Raw genomic sequence first — 19368 nt, forward strand, 5'->3', positions numbered from 1 at the left:
CATCCCCTTTGGCACACCTACAGTCATATGGGTTAGCTCATCTTCTCTTCTAGTTCACTTCATCAGGATCAGAAGCTTTGGAGGCAATTTGTTTTGCTAAATCTTAAAAGGTTAGTGTACAGGTAAAGTGACAAATATGTAAGGAGACCGAACTCAGGAGATAGGTTTTGGCAATAACTTACAGGTCTTCCCTGTATGTTCTGACCTTTGGTGAAAGAGGTGGGGTTATTCCCTCTTCTGACAAGACTCATTTGTTGAAATTTCAACGGACCCTTCCTTGAAAAGAGTTCAGGTTGCAAGAAAACCAATTGCAGTGTTCCATTTGCGGTGTGGATCATATCTTTTCAGAGGAAATGACAGACATACTTTCCAAATTTCAGGCAAGAACTCTTCATATAAATTGGGAACCGAGGCAACCTTTTGAAATTGTTGAGCTTGCAACAAGAAGAAATCGCATCGTGCCACTTGACATGCTGTGTCTGCACCTTTGTAAAAGTCTGGCTTACAGCAGAATTGCAGACAAGGATTTCCTAAATCATATAGGAAATTAATTTTCTCATGTTAGTAAACAAAATGCTTAGCAGAAAGGGAGATGCCACCATGAATGTTTGAACCCTGGGTCATATAGTTTACTTAGAGTCTCTTCCCAGGTCTATCAGGGTATTGGGTTCAAAGTAAGGCAAAGGTTAGAATCCCAGTGTGGACTAGCAGTGTTTATTTGAGGTTGATGTAAAAACTTTGCTGGGACTTGCACAAGTTGTAAGAAAAGAGTTAGCGTCATTGACATTGTGGTGAAAGCTCAGCAAAAGCAGCCACCTTTGTAGCTGTAAACAGTCAAGGGCAGGGATTGAATGATAAGCATGAGTGAGGAAGCACAGGCTTTTGCAAAGTCTCCGAGGACATTTACAACAAGAGGAGCAAATACTCTACAGAAGTGACAAGAACAGAGCTCAACGACCACGAAGGGACTCAAACCCTCAATCTTCTGATCCGAAGTCAGACGCCTTATCCATTAGGCCACGCGGTCTCATGCCTCTTTATGAAGAAACCATTTTCCACTGGAAACAGCCACCGCATAGGAAAAGACGCTCAAGGAGCACAAAGGATTTCATTTGTTAGAGCAGGCACATGACATTGCTGTCTAAGGTATTGCAGTGATCCAAAATGGCAGTTTGATGAGTGTTTTCAGAGAAAAAAACATGCCTTGCAGTGTTCATGAAGTCTTCTAGGCTAAGTTTGTGGTTGTCTCTTCTCTGTTAAGTATAGTCATTGTGCCAGCTGCATGGGTACATAGAACATCGCTTGTCAGGATGGCCGAGTGGTCTAAGGCGCCAGACTCAAGAGGCTTCTCTTCCCTTCTCATGGGCCTTCTGGTCTCCGAATGGAGGCGTGGGTTCAAATTCCACTTCTGACAGAGCTTTTCACTTTGTCCATCATGGCACATTGGTCAGGCCTGCCAAAACAAGCTCTTGGGTCTTTTCATTTACTAGGCTCTTCAAAGGGCCTTCTCAACAGCAACCTCACATGGACTTTTTGAAAATCTCGCAGAAAAGGAACAAGGCCGACTTTTTTCTACAAGGTTTCTAACACACGTTTTACAAACTGACAAATTCCATCCCCTTTGGCACACCTACAGTCATATGGGTTAGCTCATCTTCTCTTCTAGTTCACTTCATCAGGATCAGAAGCTTTGGAGGCAATTTGTTTTGCTAAATCTTAAAAGGTTAGTGTACAGGTAAAGTGACAAATATGTAAGGAGACCGAACTCAGGAGATAGGTTTTGGCAATAACTTACAGGTCTTCCCTGTATGTTCTGACCTTTGGTGAAAGAGGTGGGGTTATTCCCTCTTCTGACAAGACTCATTTGTTGAAATTTCAACGGACCCTTCCTTGAAAAGAGTTCAGGTTGCAAGAAAACCAATTGCAGTGTTCCATTTGCGGTGTGGATCATATCTTTTCAGAGGAAATGACAGACATACTTTCCAAATTTCAGGCAAGAACTCTTCATATAAATTGGGAACCGAGGCAACCTTTTGAAATTGTTGAGCTTGCAACAAGAAGGAATCGCATCGTGCCACTTGACATGCTGTGTCTGCACCTTTGTAAAAGTCTGGCTTACAGCAGAATTGCAGACAAGGATTTCCTAAATCATATAGGAAATTAATTTTCTCATGTTAGTAAACAAAATGCTTAGCAGAAAGGGAGATGCCACCATGAATGTTTGAACCCTGGGTCATATAGTTTACTTAGAGTCTCTTGCAAGGTCCATCAGGGTATTGGGTTCAAAGTAAGGCAAAGGTTAGAATCCCAGTGTGGACTAGCAGTGTTTATTTGAGGTTGATGTAAAAACTTTGCTGGGACTTGCACAAGTTGTAAGAAAAGAGTTAGCCTCATTGACATTGTGGTGAAAGCTCAGCAAAAGCAGCCACCTTTGTAGCTGTAAACAGTCAAAGGCAGGGATTGAATGATAAGCATGAGTGAGGAAGCACAGGCTTTTGCAAAGTCTCCGAGGACATTTACAACAAGAGAAGCAAATACTCTACAGAAGTGACAAGAACAGAGCTCAACGACCACGAAGGGACTCGAACCCTCAATCTTCTGATCCGAAGTCAGACGCCTTATCCATTAGGCCACGCGGTCTCATGCCTCTTTATGAAGAAACCATTTTCCACTGGAAACAGCCACCGCATAGGAAAAGACGCTCAAGGAGCACAAAGGATTTCATTTGTTAGAGCAGGCACATGACATTGCTGTCTAAGGTATTGCAGTGATCCAAAATGGCAGTTTGATGAGTGTTTTCAGAGAAAAAAACATGCCTTGCAGTGTTCATGAAGTCTTCTAGGCTAAGTTTGTGGTTGTCTCTTCTCTGTTAAGTATAGTCATTTTGCCAGCTGCATGGGTACATAGTGCACCGCTTGTGAGGATGGCCGAGTGGTCTAAGGCGCCAGACTCAAGAGGCTTCTCTTCCCTTCTCATGGGCCTTCTGGTCTCCGAATGGAGGCGTGGGTTCAAATCCCACTTCTGACAGAGCTTTTTCACTTTGTCCATCATGGCACATTGGTCAGGCCTGCCAAAACAAGCTCTTGGGTCTTGTCATTTACTAGGCTCTTCAAAGGGCCTTCTCAACAGCAACCTCACATGGACTTTTGGAAAATCTCGCAGAAAAGGAACAAGGCCGACTTTTTTCTACAAGCTTTCTAACACACGTTTTACAAACTGACAAATTCCATCCCCTTTGGCACACCTACAGTCATATGGGTTAGCTCATCTTCTCTTCTAGTTCACTTCATCAGGATCAGAAGCTTTGGAGGCAATTTGTTTTGCTAAATCTTAAAAGGTTAGTGTACAGGTAAAGTGACAAATATGTAAGGAGACCGAACTCAGGAGATAGGTTTTGGCAATAACTTACAGGTCTTCCCTGTATGTTCTGACCTTTGGTGAAAGAGGTGGGGTTATTCCCTCTTCTGACAAGACTCATTTGTTGAAATTTCAACGGACCCTTCCTTGAAAAGAGTTCAGGTTGCAAGAAAACCAATTGCAGTGTTCCATTTGCGGTGTGGATCATATCTTTTCAGAGGAAATGACAGACATACTTTCCAAATTTCAGGCAAGAACTCTTCATATAAATTGGGAACCGAGGCAACCTTTTGAAATTGTTGAGCTTGCAACAAGAAGGAATCGCATCGTGCCACTTGACATGCTGTGTCTGCACCTTTGTAAAAGTCTGGCTTACAGCAGAATTGCAGACAAGGATTTCCTAAATCATATAGGAAATTAATTTTCTCCTGTTAGTAAACAAAATGCTTAGCAGAAAGGGAGATGCCACCATGAATGTTTGAACCCTGGGTCATATAGTTTACTTAGAGTCTCTTCCCAGGTCCATCAGGGTATTGGGTTCAAAGTAAGGCAAAGGTTAGAATCCCAGTGTGGACTAGCAGTGTTTATTTGAGGTTGATGTAAAAACTTTGCTGGGACTTGCACAAGTTGTAAGAAAAGAGTTAGCGTCATTGACATTGTGGTGAAAGCTCAGCAAAAGCAGCCACCTTTGTAGCTGTAAACAGTCAAGGGCAGGGATTGAATGATAAGCATGAGTGAGGAAGCACAGGCTTTTGCAAAGTCTCCGAGGACATTTACAACAAGAGGAGCAAATACTCTACAGAAGTGACAAGAACAGAGCTCAACGACCACGAAGGGACTCGAACCCTCAATCTTCTGATCCGAAGTCAGACGCCTTATCCATTAGGCCACGCGGTCTCATGCCTCTTTATGAAGAAACCATTTTCCACTGGAAACAGCCACCGCATAGGAAAAGACGCTCAAGGAGCACAAAGGATTTCATTTGTTAGAGCAGGCACATGACATTGCTGTCTAAGGTATTGCAGTGATCCAAAATGGCAGTTTGATGAGTGTTTTCAGAAAAAAAAACATGCCTTGCAGTGTTCATGAAGTCTTCTAGGCTAAGTTTGTGGTTGTCTCTTCTCTGTTAAGTATAGTCATTGTGCCAGCTGCATGGGTACATAGTACACCGCTTGTCAGGATGGCCGAGTGGTCTAAGGCGCCAGACTCAAGAGGCTTCTCTTCCCTTCTCATGGGCCTTCTGGTCTCCGATTGGAGGCGTGGGTTCAAATCCCACTTCTGACGGAGCTTTTTCACTTTGTCCATCATGGCACATTGGTCAGGCCTGCCAAAACAAGCTCTTGGGTCTTTTCATTTACTAGGCTCTTCAAAGGGCCTTCTCAACAGCAACCTCACATGGACTTTTGGAAAATCTCGCAGAAAAGGAACAAGGCCGACTTTTTTCTACAAGCTTTCTAACACACGTTTTACAAACTGACAAATTCCATCCCCTTTGGCACACCTACAGTCATATGGGTTAGCTCATCTTCTCTTCTAGTTCACTTCATCAGGATCAGAAGCTTTGGAGGCAATTTGTTTTGCTAAATCTTAAAAGGTTAGTGTACAGGTAAAGTGACAAATATGTAAGGAGACCGAACTCAGGAGATAGGTTTTGGCAATAACTTACAGGTCTTCCCTGTATGTTCTGACCTTTGGTGAAAGAGGTGGGGTTATTCCCTCTTCTGACAAGACTCATTTGTTGAAATTTCAACGGACCCTTCCTTGAAAAGAGTTCAGGTTGCAAGAAAACCAATTGCAGTGTTCCATTTGCGGTGTGGATCATATCTTTTCAGAGGAAATGACAGACATACTTTCCAAATTTCAGGCAAGAACTCTTCATATAAATTGGGAACCGAGGCAACCTTTTGAAATTGTTGAGCTTGCAACAAGAAGGAATCGCATCGTGCCACTTGACATGCTGTGTCTGCACCTTTGTAAAAGTCTGGCTTACAGCAGAATTGCAGACAAGGATTTCCTAAATCATATAGGAAATTAATTTTCTCATGTTAGTAAACAAAATGCTTAGCAGAAAGGGAGATGCCACCATGAATGTTTGAACCCTGGGTCATATAGTTTACTTAGAGTCTCTTGCAAGGTCCATCAGGGTATTGGGTTCAAAGTAAGGCAAAGGTTAGAATCCCAGTGTGGACTAGCAGTGTTTATTTGAGGTTGATGTAAAAACTTTGCTGGGACTTGCACAAGTTGTAAGAAAAGAGTTAGCGTCATTGACATTGTGGTGAAAGCTCAGCAAAAGCAGCCACCTTTGTAGCTGTAAACAGTCAAAGGCAGGGATTGAATGATAAGCATGAGTGAGGAAGCACAGGCTTTTGCAAAGTCTCCGAGGACATTTACAACAAGAGGAGCAAATACTCTACAGAAGTGACAAGAACAGAGCTCAACGACCACGAAGGGACTCGAACCCTCAATCTTCTGATCCGAAGTCAGACGCCTTATCCATTAGGCCACGCGGTCTCATGCCTCTTTATGAAGAAACCATTTTCCACTGGAAACAGCCACCGCATAGGAAAAGACGCTCAAGGAGCACAAAGGATTTCATTTGTTAGAGCAGGCACATGACATTGCTGTCTAAGGTATTGCAGTGATCCAAAATGGCAGTTTGATGAGTGTTTTCAGAAAAAAAAACATGCCTTGCAGTGTTCATGAAGTCTTCTAGGCTAAGTTTGTGGTTGTCTCTTCTCTGTTAAGTATAGTCATTGTGCCAGCTGCATGGGTACATAGTACACCGCTTGTCAGGATGGCCGAGTGGTCTAAGGCGCCAGACTCAAGAGGCTTCTCTTCCCTTCTCATGGGCCTTCTGGTCTCCGATTGGAGGCGTGGGTTCAAATCCCACTTCTGACAGAGCTTTTTCACTTTGTCCATCATGGCACATTGGTCAGGCCTGCCAAAACAAGCTCTTGGGTCTTTTCATTTACTAGGCTCTTCAAAGGGCCTTCTCAACAGCAACCTCACATGGACTTTTGGAAAATCTCGCAGAAAAGGAACAAGGCCGACTTTTTTCTACAAGCTTTCTAACACACGTTTTACAAACTGACAAATTCCATCCCCTTTGGCACACCTACAGTCATATGGGTTAGCTCATCTTCTCTTCTAGTTCACTTCATCAGGATCAGAAGCTTTGGAGGCAATTTGTTTTGCTAAATCTTAAAAGGTTAGTGTACAGGTAAAGTGACAAATATGTAAGGAGACCGAACTCAGGAGATAGGTTTTGGCAATAACTTACAGGTCTTCCCTGTATGTTCTGACCTTTGGTGAAAGAGGTGGGGTTATTCCCTCTTCTGACAAGACTCATTTGTTGAAATTTCAACGGACCCTTCCTTGAAAAGAGTTCAGGTTGCAAGAAAACCAATTGCAGTGTTCCATTTGCGGTGTGGATCATATCTTTTCAGAGGAAATGACAGACATACTTTCCAAATTTCAGGCAAGAACTCTTCATATAAATTGGGAACCGAGGCAACCTTTTGAAATTGTTGAGCTTGCAACAAGAAGGAATCGCATCGTGCCACTTGACATGCTGTGTCTGCACCTTTGTAAAAGTCTGGCTTACAGCAGAATTGCAGACAAGGATTTCCTAAATCATATAGGAAATTAATTTTCTCCTGTTAGTAAACAAAATGCTTAGCAGAAAGGGAGATGCCACCATGAATGTTTGAACCCTGGGTCATATAGTTTACTTAGAGTCTCTTCCCAGGTCCATCAGGGTATTGGGTTCAAAGTAAGGCAAAGGTTAGAATCCCAGTGTGGACTAGCAGTGTTTATTTGAGGTTGATGTAAAAACTTTGCTGGGACTTGCACAAGTTGTAAGAAAAGAGTTAGCGTCATTGACATTGTGGTGAAAGCTCAGCAAAAGCAGCCACCTTTGTAGCTGTAAACAGTCAAGGGCAGGGATTGAATGATAAGCATGAGTGAGGAAGCACAGGCTTTTGCAAAGTCTCCGAGGACATTTACAACAAGAGGAGCAAATACTCTACAGAAGTGACAAGAACAGAGCTCAACGACCACGAAGGGACTCGAACCCTCAATCTTCTGATCCGAAGTTAGACGCCTTATCCATTAGGCCACGCGGTCTCATGCCTCTTTATGAAGAAACCATTTTCCACTGGAAACAGCCACCGCATAGGAAAAGACGCTCAAGGAGCACAAAGGATTTCATTTGTTAGAGCAGGCACATGACATTGCTGTCTAAGGTATTGCAGTGATCCAAAATGGCAGTTTGATGAGTGTTTTCAGAAAAAAAAACATGCCTTGCAGTGTTCATGAAGTCTTCTAGGCTAAGTTTGTGGTTGTCTCTTCTCTGTTAAGTATAGTCATTGTGCCAGCTGCATGGGTACATAGTACACCGCTTGTCAGGATGGCCGAGTTGTCTAAGGCGCCAGACTCAAGAGGCTTCTCTTCCCTTCTCATGGGCCTTCTGGTCTCCGATTGGAGGCGTGGGTTCAAATCCCACTTCTGACAGAGCTTTTTCACTTTGTCCATCATGGCACATTGGTCAGGCCTGCCAAAACAAGCTCTTGGGTCTTTTCATTTACTAGGCTCTTCAAAGGGCCTTCTCAACAGCAACCTCACATGGACTTTTGGAAAATCTCGCAGAAAAGGAACAAGGCCGACTTTTTTCTACAAGCTTTCTAACACACGTTTTACAAACTGACAAATTCCATCCCCTTTGGCACACCTACAGTCATATGGGTTAGCTCATCTTCTCTTCTAGTTCACTTCATCAGGATCAGAAGCTTTGGAGGCAATTTGTTTTGCTAAATCTTAAAAGGTTAGTGTACAGGTAAAGTGACAAATATGTAAGGAGACCGAACTCAGGAGATAGGTTTTGGCAATAACTTACAGGTCTTCCCTGTATGTTCTGACCTTTGGTGAAAGAGGTGGGGTTATTCCCTCTTCTGACAAGACTCATTTGTTGAAATTTCAACGGACCCTTCCTTGAAAAGAGTTCAGGTTGCAAGAAAACCAATTGCAGTGTTCCATTTGCGGTGTGGATCATATCTTTTCAGAGGAAATGACAGACATACTTTCCAAATTTCAGGCAAGAACTCTTCATATAAATTGGGAACCGAGGCAACCTTTTGAAATTGTTGAGCTTGCAACAAGAAGGAATCGCATCGTGCCACTTGACATGCTGTGTCTGCACCTTTGTAAAAGTCTGGCTTACAGCAGAATTGCAGACAAGGATTTCCTAAATCATATAGGAAATTAATTTTCTCATGTTAGTAAACAAAATGCTTAGCAGAAAGGGAGATGCCACCATGAATGTTTGAACCCTGGGTCATATAGTTTACTTAGAGTCTCTTGCAAGGTCCATCAGGGTATTGGGTTCAAAGTAAGGCAAAGGTTAGAATCCCAGTGTGGACTAGCAGTGTTTATTTGAGGTTGATGTAAAAACTTTGCTGGGACTTGCACAAGTTGTAAGAAAAGAGTTAGCGTCATTGACATTGTGGTGAAAGCTCAGCAAAAGCAGCCACCTTTGTAGCTGTAAACAGTCAAAGGCAGGGATTGAATGATAAGCATGAGTGAGGAAGCACAGGCTTTTGCAAAGTCTCCGAGGACATTTACAACAAGAGGAGCAAATACTCTACAGAAGTGACAAGAACAGAGCTCAACGACCACGAAGGGACTCGAACCCTCAATCTTCTGATCCGAAGTCAGACGCCTTATCCATTAGGCCACGCGGTCTCATGCCTCTTTATGAAGAAACCATTTTCCACTGGAAACAGCCACCGCATAGGAAAAGACGCTCAAGGAGCACAAAGGATTTCATTTGTTAGAGCAGGCACATGACATTGCTGTCTAAGGTATTGCAGTGATCCAAAATGGCAGTTTGATGAGTGTTTTCAGAGAAAAAAACATGCCTTGCAGTGTTCATGAAGTCTTCTAGGCTAAGTTTGTGGTTGTCTCTTCTCTGTTAAGTATAGTCATTTTGCCAGCTGCATGGGTACATAGTGCACCGCTTGTCAGGATGGCCGAGTGGTCTAAGGCGCCAGACTCAAGAGGCTTCTCTTCCCTTCTCATGGGCCTTCTGGTCTCCGAATGGAGGCGTGGGTTCAAATCCCACTTCTGACAGAGCTTTTTCACTTTGTCCATCATGGCACATTGGTCAGGCCTGCCAAAACAAGCTCTTGGGTCTTTTCATTTACTAGGCTCTTCAAAGGGCCTTCTCAACAGCAACCTCACATGGACTTTTTGAAAATCTCGCAGAAAAGGAACAAGGCCGACTTTTTTCTACAAGCTTTCTAACACACGTTTTACAAACTGACAAATTCCATCCCCTTTGGCACACCTACAGTCATATGGGTTAGCTCATCTTCTCTTCTAGTTCACTTCATCAGGATCAGAAGCTTTGGAGGCAATTTGTTTTGCTAAATCTTAAAAGGTTAGTGTACAGGTAAAGTGACAAATATGTAAGGAGACCGAACTCAGGAGATAGGTTTTGGCAATAACTTACAGGTCTTCCCTGTATGTTCTGACCTTTGGTGAAAGAGGTGGGGTTATTCCCTCTTCTGACAAGACTCATTTGTTGAAATTTCAACGGACCCTTCCTTGAAAAGAGTTCAGGTTGCAAGAAAACCAATTGCAGTGTTCCATTTGCGGTGTGGATCATATCTTTTCAGAGAAAATGACAGACATACTTTCCAAATTTCAGGCAAGAACTCTTCATATAAATTGGGAACCGAGGCAACCTTTTGAAATTGTTGAGCTTGCAACAAGAAGGAATCGCATCGTGCCACTTGACATGCTGTGTCTGCACCTTTGTAAAAGTCTGGCTTACAGCAGAATTGCAGACAAGGATTTCCTAAATCATATAGGAAATTAATTTTCTCATGTTAGTAAACAAAATGCTTAGCAGAAAGGGAGATGCCACCATGAATGTTTGAACCCTGGGTCATATAGTTTACTTAGAGTCTCTTGCAAGGTCCATCAGGGTATTGGGTTCAAAGTAAGGCAAAGGTTAGAATCCCAGTGTGGACTAGCAGTGTTTATTTGAGGTTGATGTAAAAACTTTGCTGGGACTTGCACAAGTTGTAAGAAAAGAGTTAGCGTCATTGACATTGTGGTGAAAGCTCAGCAAAAGCAGCCACCTTTGTAGCTGTAAACAGTCAAAGGCAGGGATTGAATGATAAGCATGAGTGAGGAAGCACAGGCTTTTGCAAAGTCTCCGAGGACATTTACAACAAGAGGAGCAAATACTCTACAGAAGTGACAAGAACAGAGCTCAACGACCACGAAGGGACTCGAACCCTCAATCTTCTGATCCGAAGTCAGACGCCTTATCCATTAGGCCACGCGGTCTCATGCCTCTTTATGAAGAAACCATTTTCCACTGGAAACAGCCACCGCATAGGAAAAGACGCTCAAGGAGCACAAAGGATTTCATTTGTTAGAGCAGGCACATGACATTGCTGTCTAAGGTATTGCAGTGATCCAAAATGGCAGTTTGATGAGTGTTTTCAAAGAAAAAAACATGCCTTGCAGTGTTCATGAAGTCTTCTAGGCTAAGTTTGTGGTTGTCTCTTCTCTGTTAAGTATAGTCATTTTGCCAGCTGCATGGGTACATAGTGCACCGCTTGTCAGGATGGCCGAGTGGTCTAAGGCGCCAGACTCAAGAGGCTTCTCTTCCCTTCTCATGGGCCTTCTGGTCTCCGAATGGAGGCGTGGGTTCAAATCCCACTTCTGACAGAGCTTTTTCACTTTGTCCATCATGGCACATTGGTCAGGCCTGCCAAAACAAGCTCTTGGGTCTTTTCATTTACTAGGCTCTTCAAAGGGCCTTCTCAACAGCAACCTCACATGGACTTTTTGAAAATCTCGCAGAAAAGGAACAAGGCCGACTTTTTTCTACAAGCTTTCTAACACACGTTTTACAAACTGACAAATTCCATCCCCTTTGGCACACCTACAGTCATATGGGTTAGCTCATCTTCTCTTCTAGTTCACTTCATCAGGATCAGAAGCTTTGGAGGCAATTTGTTTTGCTAAATCTTAAAAGGTTAGTCTACAGGTAAAGTGACAAATATGTAAGGAGACCGAACTCAGGAGATAGGTTTTGGCAATAACTTACAGGTCTTCCCTGTATGTTCTGACCTTTGGTGAAAGAGGTGGGGTTATTCCCTCTTCTGACAAGACTCATTTGTTGAAATTTCAACGGACCCTTCCTTGAAAAGAGTTCAGGTTGCAAGAAAACCAATTGCAGTGTTCCATTTGCGGTGTGAATCATATCTTTTCAGAGGAAATGACAGACATACTTTCCAAATTTCAGGCAAGAACTCTTCATATAAATTGGGAACCGAGGCAACCTTTTGAAATTGTTGAGCTTGCAACAAGAAGGAATCGCATCGTGCCACTTGACATGCTGTGTCTGCACCTTTGTAAAAGTCTGGCTTACAGCAGAATTGCAGACAAGGATTTCCTAAATCATATAGGAAATTAATTTTCTCATGTTAGTAAACAAAATGCTTAGCAGAAAGGGAGATGCCACCATGAATGTTTGAACCCTGGGTCATATAGTTTACTTAGAGTCTCTTGCAAGGTCCATCAGGGTATTGGGTTCAAAGTAAGGCAAAGGTTAGAATCCCAGTGTGGACTAGCAGTGTTTATTTGAGGTTGATGTAAAAACTTTGCTGGGACTTGCACAAGTTGTAAGAAAAGAGTTAGCGTCATTGACATTGTGGTGAAAGCTCAGCAAAAGCAGCCACCTTTGTAGCTGTAAACAGTCAAAGGCAGGGATTGAATGATAAGCATGAGTGAGGAAGCACAGGCTTTTGCAAAGTCTCCGAGGACATTTACAACAAGAGGAGCAAATACTCTACAGAAGTGACAAGAACAGAGCTCAACGACCACGAAGGGACTCGAACCCTCAATCTTCTGATCCGAAGTCAGACGCCTTATCCATTAGGCCACGCGGTCTCATGCCTCTTTATGAAGAAACCATTTTCCACTGGAAACAGCCACCGCATAGGAAAAGACGCTCAAGGAGCACAAAGGATTTCATTTGTTAGAGCAGGCACATGACATTGCTGTCTAAGGTATTGCAGTGATCCAAAATGGCAGTTTGATGAGTGTTTTCAGAAAAAAAAACATGCCTTGCAGTGTTCATGAAGTCTTCTAGGCTAAGTTTGTGGTTGTCTCTTCTCTGTTAAGTATAGTCATTGTGCCAGCTGCATGGGTACATAGTACACCGCTTGTCAGGATGGCCGAGTGGTCTAAGGCGCCAGACTCAAGAGGCTTCTCTTCCCTTCTCATGGGCCTTCTGGTCTCCGATTGGAGGCGTGGGTTCAAATCCCACTTCTGACAGAGCTTTTTCACTTTGTCCATCATGGCACATTGGTCAGGCCTGCCAAAACAAGCTCTTGGGTCTTTTCATTTACTAGGCTCTTCAAAGGGCCTTCTCAACAGCAACCTCACATGGACTTTTGGAAAATCTCGCAGAAAAGGAACAAGGCCGACTTTTTTCTACAAGCTTTCTAACACACGTTTTACAAACTGACAAATTCCATCCCCTTTGGCACACCTACAGTCATATGGGTTAGCTCATCTTCTCTTCTAGTTCACTTCATCAGGATCAGAAGCTTTGGAGGCAATTTGTTTTGCTAAATCTTAAAAGGTTAGTGTACAGGTAAAGTGACAAATATGTAAGGAGACCGAACTCAGGAGATAGGTTTTGGCAATAACTTACAGGTCTTCCCTGTATGTTCTGACCTTTGGTGAAAGAGGTGGGGTTATTCCCTCTTCTGACAAGACTCATTTGTTGAAATTTCAACGGACCCTTCCTTGAAAAGAGTTCAGGTTGCAAGAAAACCAATTGCAGTGTTCCATTTGCGGTGTGGATCATATCTTTTCAGAGGAAATGACAGACATACTTTCCAAATTTCAGGCAAGAACTCTTCATATAAATTGGGAACCGAGGCAACCTTTTGAAATTGTTGAGCTTGCAACAAGAAGGAATCGCATCGTGCCACTTGACATGCTGTGTCTGCACCTTTGTAAAAGTCTGGCTTACAGCAGAATTGCAGACAAGGATTTCCTAAATCATATAGGAAATTAATTTTCTCATGTTAGTAAACAAAATGCTTAGCAGAAAGGGAGATGCCACCATGAATGTTTGAACCCTGGGTCATATAGTTTACTTAGAGTCTCTTCCCAGGTCCATCAGGGTATTGGGTTCAAAGTAAGGCAAAGGTTAGAATCCCAGTGTGGACTAGCAGTGTTTATTTGAGGTTGATGTAAAAACTTTGCTGGGACTTGCACAAGTTGTAAGAAAAGAGTTAGCGTCATTGACATTGTGGTGAAAGCTCAGCAAAAGCAGCCACCTTTGTAGCTGTAAACAGTCAAGGGCAGGGATTGAATGATAAGCATGAGTGAGGAAGCACAGGCTTTTGCAAAGTCTCCGAGGACATTTACAACAAGAGGAGCAAATACTCTACAGAAGTGACAAGAACAGAGCTCAACGACCACGAAGGGACTCGAACCCTCAATCTTCTGATCCGAAGTCAGACGCCTTATCCATTAGGCCACGCGGTCTCATGCCTCTTTATGAAGAAACCATTTTCCACTGGAAACAGCCACCGCATAGGAAAAGACGCTCAAGGAGCACAAAGGATTTCATTTGTTAGAGCAGGCACATGACATTGCTGTCTAAGGTATTGCAGTGATCCAAAATGGCAGTTTGATGAGTGTTTTCAGAGAAAAAAACATGCCTTGCAGTGTTCATGAAGTCTTCTAGGCTAAGTTTGTGGTTGTCTCTTCTCTGTTAAGTATAGTCATTTTGCCAGCTGCATGGGTACATAGTGCACCGCTTGTCAGGATGGCCGAGTGGTCTAAGGCGCCAGACTCAAGAGGCTTCTCTTCCCTTCTCATGGGCCTTCTGGTCTCCGAATGGAGGCGTGGGTTCAAATCCCACTTCTGACAGAGCTTTTTCACTTTGTCCATCATGGCACATTGGTCAGGCCTGCCAAAACAAGCTCTTGGGTCTTTTCATTTACTAGGCTCTTCAAAGGGCCTTCTCAACAGCAACCTCACATGGACTTTTGGAAAATCTCGCAGAAAAGGAACAAGGCCGACTTTTTTCTACAAGCTTTCTAACACACGTTTTACAAACTGACAAATTCCATCCCCTTTGGCACACCTACAGTCATATGGGTTAGCTCATCTTCTCTTCTAGTTCACTTCATCAGGATCAGAAGCTTTGGAGGCAATTTGTTTTGCTAAATCTTAAAAGGTTAGTGTACAGGTAAAGTGACAAATATGTAAGGAGACCGAACTCAGGAGATAGGTTTTGGCAATAACTTACAGGTCTTCCCTGTATGTTCTGACCTTTGGTGAAAGAGGTGGGGTTATTCCCTCTTCTGACAAGACTCATTTGTTGAAATTTCAACGGACCCTTCCTTGAAAAGAGTTCAGGTTGCAAGAAAACCAATTGCAGTGTTCCATTTGCGGTGTGAATCATATCTTTTCAGAGGAAATGACAGACATACTTTCCAAATTTCAGGCAAGAACTCTTCATATAAATTGGGAACCGAGGCAACCTTTTGAAATTGTTGAGCTTGCAACAAGAAGGAATCGCATCGTGCCACTTGACATGCTGTGTCTGCACCTTTGTAAAAGTCTGGCTTACAGCAGAATTGCAGACAAGGATTTCCTAAATCATATAGGAAATTAATTTTCTCATGTTAGTAAACAAAATGCTTAGCAGAAAGGGAGATGCCACCATGAATGTTTGAACCCTGGGTCATATAGTTTACTTAGAGTCTCTTCCCAGGTCCATCAGGGTATTGGGTTCAAAGTAAGGCAAAGGTTAGAATCCCAGTGTGGACTAGCAGTGTTTATTTGAGGTTGATGTAAAAACTTTGCTGGGACTTGCACAAGTTGTAAGAAAAGAGTTAGCGTCATTGACATTGTGGTGAAAGCTCAGCAAAAGCAGCCACCTTTGTAGCTGTAAACAGTCAAGGGCAGGGATTGAATGATAAGCATGAGTGAGGAAGCACAGGCTTTTGCAAAGTCTCCGAGGACATTTACAACAAGAGGAGCAAATACTCTACAGAAGTGACAAGAACAGAGCTCAACGACCACGAAGGGACTCGAACCCTCAATCTTCTGATCCGAATTCAGACGCCTTATCCATTAGGCCACGCGGTCTCATGCCTCTTTATGAAGAAACCATTTTCCACTGGAAACAGCCACCGCATAGGAAAAGACGCTCAAGGAGCACAAAGGATTTCATTTGTTAGAGCAGGCACATGACATTGCTGTCTAAGGTATTGCAGTGATCCAAAATGGCAGTTTGATGAGTGTTTTCAGAAAAAAAAACATGCCTTGCAGTGTTCATGAAGTCTTCTAGGCTAAGTTTGTGGTTGTCTCTTCTCTGTTAAGTATAGTCATTGTGCCAGCTGCATGGGTACATAGTGCACCGCTTGTCAGGATGGCCGAGTGGTCTAAGGCGCCAGACTCAAGAGGCTTCTCTTCCCTTCTCATGGGCCTTCTGGTCTCCGAATGGAGGCGTGGGTTCAAATCCCACTTCTGACAGAGCTTTTTCACTTTGTCCATCATGGCACATTGGTCAGGCCTGCCAAAACAAGCTCTTGGGTCTTTTCATTTACTAGGCTCTTCAAAGGGCCTTCTCAACAGCAACCTCACATGGACTTTTGGAAAATCTCGCAGAAAAGGAACAAGGCCGACTTTTTTCTACAAGCTTTCTAACACACGTTTTACAAACTGACAAATTCCATCCCCTTTGGCACACCTACAGTCATATGGGTTAGCTCATCTTCTCTTCTAGTTCACTTCATCAGGATCAGAAGCTTTGGAGGCAATTTGTTTTGCTAAATCTTAAAAGGTTAGTGTACAGGTAAAGTGACAAATATGTAAGGAGACCGAACTCAGGAGATAGGTTTTGGCAATAACTTACAGGTCTTCCCTGTATGTTCTGACCTTTGGTGAAAGAGGTGGGGTTATTCCCTCTTCTGACAAGACTCATTTGTTGAAATTTCAACGGACCCTTCCTTGAAAAGAGTTCAGGTTGCAAGAAAACCAATTGCAGTGTTCCATTTGCGGTGTGAATCATATCTTTTCAGAGGAAATGACAGACATACTTTCCAAATTTCAGGCAAGAACTCTTCATATAAATTGGGAACCGAGGCAACCTTTTGAAATTGTTGAGCTTGCAACAAGAAGGAATCGCATCGTGCCACTTGACATGCTGTGTCTGCACCTTTGTAAAAGTCTGGCTTACAGCAGAATTGCAGACAAGGATTTCCTAAATCATATAGGAAATTAATTTTCTCATGTTAGTAAACAAAATGCTTAGCAGAAAGGGAGATGCCACCATGAATGTTTGAACCCTGGGTCATATAGTTTACTTAGAGTCTCTTCCCAGGTCCATCAGGGTATTGGGTTCAAAGTAAGGCAAAGGTTAGAATCCCAGTGTGGACTAGCAGTGTTTATTTGAGGTTGATGTAAAAACTTTGCTGGGACTTGCACAAGTTGTAAGAAAAGAGTTAGCGTCATTGACATTGTGGTGAAAGCTCAGCAAAAGCAGCCACCTTTGTAGCTGTAAACAGTCAAGGGCAGGGATTGAATGATAAGCATGAGTGAGGAAGCACAGGCTTTTGCAAAGTCTCCGAGGACATTTACAACAAGAGGAGCAAATACTCTACAGAAGTGACAAGAACAGAGCTCAACGACCACGAAGGGACTCGAACCCTCAATCTTCTGATCCAAAGTCAGACGCCTTATCCATTAGGCCACGCGGTCTCATGCCTCTTTATGAAGAAACCATTTTCCACTGGAAACAGCCACCGCATAGGAAAAGACGCTCAAGGAGCACAAAGGATTTCATTTGTTAGAGCAGGCACATGACATTGCTGTCTAAGGTATTGCAGTGATCCAAAATGGCAGTTTGATGAGTGTTTTCAGAGAAAAAAACATGCCTTGCAGTGTTCATGAAGTCTTCTAGGCTAAGTTTGTGGTTGTCTCTTCTCTGTTAAGTATAGTCATTTTGCCAGCTGCATGGGTACATAGTACACCGCTTGTCAGGATGGCCGAGTGGTCTAAGGCGCCAGACTCAAGAGGCTTCTCTTCCCTTCTCATGGGCCTTCTGGTCTCCGAATGGAGGCGTGGGTTCAAATCCCACTTCTGACAGAGCTTTTTCACTTTGTCCATCATGGCACATTGGTCAGGCCTGCCAAAACAAGCTCTTGGGTCTTTTCATTTACTAGGCTCTTCAAAGGGCCTTCTCAACAGCAACCTCACATGGACTTTTGGAAAATCTCGCAGAAAAGGAACAAGGCCGACTTTTTTCTACAAGCTTTCTAACACACGTTTTACAAACTGACAAATTCCATCCCCTTTGGCACACCTACAGTCATATGGGTTAGCTCATCTTCTCTTCTAGTTCACTTCATCAGGATCAGAAGCTTTGGAGGCAATTTGTTTTGCTAAATCTTAAAAGGTTAGTGTACAGGTAAAGTGACAAATATGTAAGGAGACCGAACTCAGGAGATAGGTTTTGGCAATAACTTACAGGTCTTCCCTGTATGTTCTGACCTTTGGTGAAAGAGGTGGGGTTATTCCCTCTTCTGACAAGACTCATTTGTTGAAATTTCAACGGACCCTTCCTTGAAAAGAGTTCAGGTTGCAAGAAAACCAATTGCAGTGTTCCATTTGCGGTGTGAATCATATCTTTTCAGAGGAAATGACAGACATACTTTCCAAATTTCAGGCAAGAACTCTTCATATAAATTGGGAACCGAGGCAACCTTTTGAAATTGTTGAGCTTGCAACAAGAAGGAATCGCATCGTGCCACTTGACATGCTGTGTCTGCACCTTTGTAAAAGTCTGGCTTACAGCAGAATTGCAGACAAGGATTTCCTAAATCATATAGGAAATTAATTTTCTCATGTTAGTAAACAAAATGCTTAGCAGAAAGGGAGATGCCACCATGAATGTTTGAACCCTGGGTCATATAGTTTACTTAGAGTCTCTTCCCAGGTCCATCAGGGTATTGGGTTCAAAGTAAGGCAAAGGTTAGAATCCCAGTGTGGACTAGCAGTGTTTATTTGAGGTTGATGTAAAAACTTTGCTGGGACTTGCACAAGTTGTAAGAAAAGAGTTAGCGTCATTGACATTGTGGTGAAAGCTCAGCAAAAGCAGCCACCTTTGTAGCTGTAAACAGTCAAGGGCAGGGATTGAATGATAAGCATGAGTGAGGAAGCACAGGCTTTTGCAAAGTCTCCGAGGACATTTACAACAAGAGGAGCAAATACTCTACAGAAGTGACAAGAACAGAGCTCAACGACCACGAAGGGACTCGAACCCTCAATCTTCTGATCCGAAGTCAGACGCCTTATCCATTAGGCCACGCGGTCTCATGCCTCTTTATGAAGAAACCATTTTCCACTGGAAACAGCCACCGCATAGGAAAAGACGCTCAAGGAGCACAAAGGATTTCATTTGTTAGAGCAGGCACATGACATTGCTGTCTAAGGTATTGCAGTGATCCAAAATGGCAGTTTGATGAGTGTTTTCAGAAAAAAAAACATGCCTTGCAGTGTTCATGAAGTCTTCTAGGCTAAGTTTGTGGTTGTCTCTTCTCTGTTAAGTATAGTCATTGTGCCAGCTGCATGGGTACATAGTACACCGCTTGTCAGGATGGCCGAGTGGTCTAAGGCACCAGACTCAAGAGGCTTCTCTTCCCTTCTCATGGGCCTTCTGGTCTCCGAATGGAGGCGTGGGTTCAAATCCCACTTCTGACAGAGCTTTTTCACTTTGTCCATCATGGCACATTGGTCAGGCCTGCCAAAACAAGCTCTTGGGTCTTTTCATTTACTAGGCTCTTCAAAGGGCCTTCTCAACAGCAACCTCACATGGACTTTTGGAAAATCTCGCAGAAAAGGAACAAGGCCGACTTTTTTCTACAAGCTTTCTAACACACGTTTTACAAACTGACAAATTCC

General features: G+C 43.1%; 24 non-coding genes across 24 annotated transcripts; 12 read left to right on the top strand and 12 right to left on the bottom strand.

The window, feature by feature from the left end:
* Nucleotides 1–954: 954 nt before the first annotated feature.
* Nucleotides 955–1027, bottom strand: TRNAR-UCG (transfer RNA arginine (anticodon UCG)). Its single transcript has one exon. It is a non-coding gene; the product is annotated as a tRNA-Arg (tRNA).
* A 277-nt stretch (nucleotides 1028–1304) lies between these two features.
* On the top strand, nucleotides 1305–1414 carry TRNAL-CAA (transfer RNA leucine (anticodon CAA)). The gene is made up of 2 exons: nucleotides 1305–1342; nucleotides 1369–1414. It is a non-coding gene; the product is annotated as a tRNA-Leu (tRNA).
* Nucleotides 1415–2567: 1153 nt separating this feature from the next.
* Nucleotides 2568–2640, bottom strand: TRNAR-UCG (transfer RNA arginine (anticodon UCG)). Its single transcript has one exon. It is a non-coding gene; the product is annotated as a tRNA-Arg (tRNA).
* Nucleotides 2641–2917: 277 nt separating this feature from the next.
* On the top strand, nucleotides 2918–3027 carry TRNAL-CAA (transfer RNA leucine (anticodon CAA)). Its single transcript has 2 exons — nucleotides 2918–2955; nucleotides 2982–3027. It is a non-coding gene; the product is annotated as a tRNA-Leu (tRNA).
* A 1154-nt stretch (nucleotides 3028–4181) lies between these two features.
* TRNAR-UCG (transfer RNA arginine (anticodon UCG)) lies at nucleotides 4182–4254 on the bottom strand. Its single transcript has one exon. It is a non-coding gene; the product is annotated as a tRNA-Arg (tRNA).
* A 277-nt stretch (nucleotides 4255–4531) lies between these two features.
* Nucleotides 4532–4641, top strand: TRNAL-CAA (transfer RNA leucine (anticodon CAA)). The gene is made up of 2 exons: nucleotides 4532–4569; nucleotides 4596–4641. It is a non-coding gene; the product is annotated as a tRNA-Leu (tRNA).
* Nucleotides 4642–5795: 1154 nt separating this feature from the next.
* TRNAR-UCG (transfer RNA arginine (anticodon UCG)) lies at nucleotides 5796–5868 on the bottom strand. Its single transcript has one exon. It is a non-coding gene; the product is annotated as a tRNA-Arg (tRNA).
* Nucleotides 5869–6145: 277 nt separating this feature from the next.
* On the top strand, nucleotides 6146–6255 carry TRNAL-CAA (transfer RNA leucine (anticodon CAA)). Its single transcript has 2 exons — nucleotides 6146–6183; nucleotides 6210–6255. It is a non-coding gene; the product is annotated as a tRNA-Leu (tRNA).
* Nucleotides 6256–7409: 1154 nt separating this feature from the next.
* On the bottom strand, nucleotides 7410–7482 carry TRNAR-UCG (transfer RNA arginine (anticodon UCG)). Its single transcript has one exon. It is a non-coding gene; the product is annotated as a tRNA-Arg (tRNA).
* Nucleotides 7483–7759: 277 nt separating this feature from the next.
* On the top strand, nucleotides 7760–7869 carry TRNAL-CAA (transfer RNA leucine (anticodon CAA)). The gene is made up of 2 exons: nucleotides 7760–7797; nucleotides 7824–7869. It is a non-coding gene; the product is annotated as a tRNA-Leu (tRNA).
* Nucleotides 7870–9023: 1154 nt separating this feature from the next.
* On the bottom strand, nucleotides 9024–9096 carry TRNAR-UCG (transfer RNA arginine (anticodon UCG)). The gene has a single exon. It is a non-coding gene; the product is annotated as a tRNA-Arg (tRNA).
* Nucleotides 9097–9373: 277 nt separating this feature from the next.
* Nucleotides 9374–9483, top strand: TRNAL-CAA (transfer RNA leucine (anticodon CAA)). Its single transcript has 2 exons — nucleotides 9374–9411; nucleotides 9438–9483. It is a non-coding gene; the product is annotated as a tRNA-Leu (tRNA).
* A 1154-nt stretch (nucleotides 9484–10637) lies between these two features.
* Nucleotides 10638–10710, bottom strand: TRNAR-UCG (transfer RNA arginine (anticodon UCG)). The gene has a single exon. It is a non-coding gene; the product is annotated as a tRNA-Arg (tRNA).
* Nucleotides 10711–10987: 277 nt separating this feature from the next.
* Nucleotides 10988–11097, top strand: TRNAL-CAA (transfer RNA leucine (anticodon CAA)). The gene is made up of 2 exons: nucleotides 10988–11025; nucleotides 11052–11097. It is a non-coding gene; the product is annotated as a tRNA-Leu (tRNA).
* A 1154-nt stretch (nucleotides 11098–12251) lies between these two features.
* TRNAR-UCG (transfer RNA arginine (anticodon UCG)) lies at nucleotides 12252–12324 on the bottom strand. The gene has a single exon. It is a non-coding gene; the product is annotated as a tRNA-Arg (tRNA).
* Nucleotides 12325–12601: 277 nt separating this feature from the next.
* TRNAL-CAA (transfer RNA leucine (anticodon CAA)) lies at nucleotides 12602–12711 on the top strand. Its single transcript has 2 exons — nucleotides 12602–12639; nucleotides 12666–12711. It is a non-coding gene; the product is annotated as a tRNA-Leu (tRNA).
* A 1154-nt stretch (nucleotides 12712–13865) lies between these two features.
* TRNAR-UCG (transfer RNA arginine (anticodon UCG)) lies at nucleotides 13866–13938 on the bottom strand. The gene has a single exon. It is a non-coding gene; the product is annotated as a tRNA-Arg (tRNA).
* A 277-nt stretch (nucleotides 13939–14215) lies between these two features.
* Nucleotides 14216–14325, top strand: TRNAL-CAA (transfer RNA leucine (anticodon CAA)). The gene is made up of 2 exons: nucleotides 14216–14253; nucleotides 14280–14325. It is a non-coding gene; the product is annotated as a tRNA-Leu (tRNA).
* A 1154-nt stretch (nucleotides 14326–15479) lies between these two features.
* TRNAR-UCG (transfer RNA arginine (anticodon UCG)) lies at nucleotides 15480–15552 on the bottom strand. The gene has a single exon. It is a non-coding gene; the product is annotated as a tRNA-Arg (tRNA).
* A 277-nt stretch (nucleotides 15553–15829) lies between these two features.
* Nucleotides 15830–15939, top strand: TRNAL-CAA (transfer RNA leucine (anticodon CAA)). The gene is made up of 2 exons: nucleotides 15830–15867; nucleotides 15894–15939. It is a non-coding gene; the product is annotated as a tRNA-Leu (tRNA).
* Nucleotides 15940–17093: 1154 nt separating this feature from the next.
* Nucleotides 17094–17166, bottom strand: TRNAQ-UUG (transfer RNA glutamine (anticodon UUG)). The gene has a single exon. It is a non-coding gene; the product is annotated as a tRNA-Gln (tRNA).
* Nucleotides 17167–17443: 277 nt separating this feature from the next.
* TRNAL-CAA (transfer RNA leucine (anticodon CAA)) lies at nucleotides 17444–17553 on the top strand. Its single transcript has 2 exons — nucleotides 17444–17481; nucleotides 17508–17553. It is a non-coding gene; the product is annotated as a tRNA-Leu (tRNA).
* Nucleotides 17554–18707: 1154 nt separating this feature from the next.
* On the bottom strand, nucleotides 18708–18780 carry TRNAR-UCG (transfer RNA arginine (anticodon UCG)). The gene has a single exon. It is a non-coding gene; the product is annotated as a tRNA-Arg (tRNA).
* Nucleotides 18781–19057: 277 nt separating this feature from the next.
* On the top strand, nucleotides 19058–19167 carry TRNAL-CAA (transfer RNA leucine (anticodon CAA)). The gene is made up of 2 exons: nucleotides 19058–19095; nucleotides 19122–19167. It is a non-coding gene; the product is annotated as a tRNA-Leu (tRNA).
* The last annotated feature ends 201 nt before the right edge of the window (nucleotides 19168–19368 follow it).

Source organism: Hyperolius riggenbachi, chromosome 8 (genome assembly GCF_040937935.1).
Source record: "Hyperolius riggenbachi isolate aHypRig1 chromosome 8, aHypRig1.pri, whole genome shotgun sequence".
Classification (NCBI taxonomy): domain Eukaryota; kingdom Metazoa; phylum Chordata; class Amphibia; order Anura; family Hyperoliidae; genus Hyperolius; species Hyperolius riggenbachi.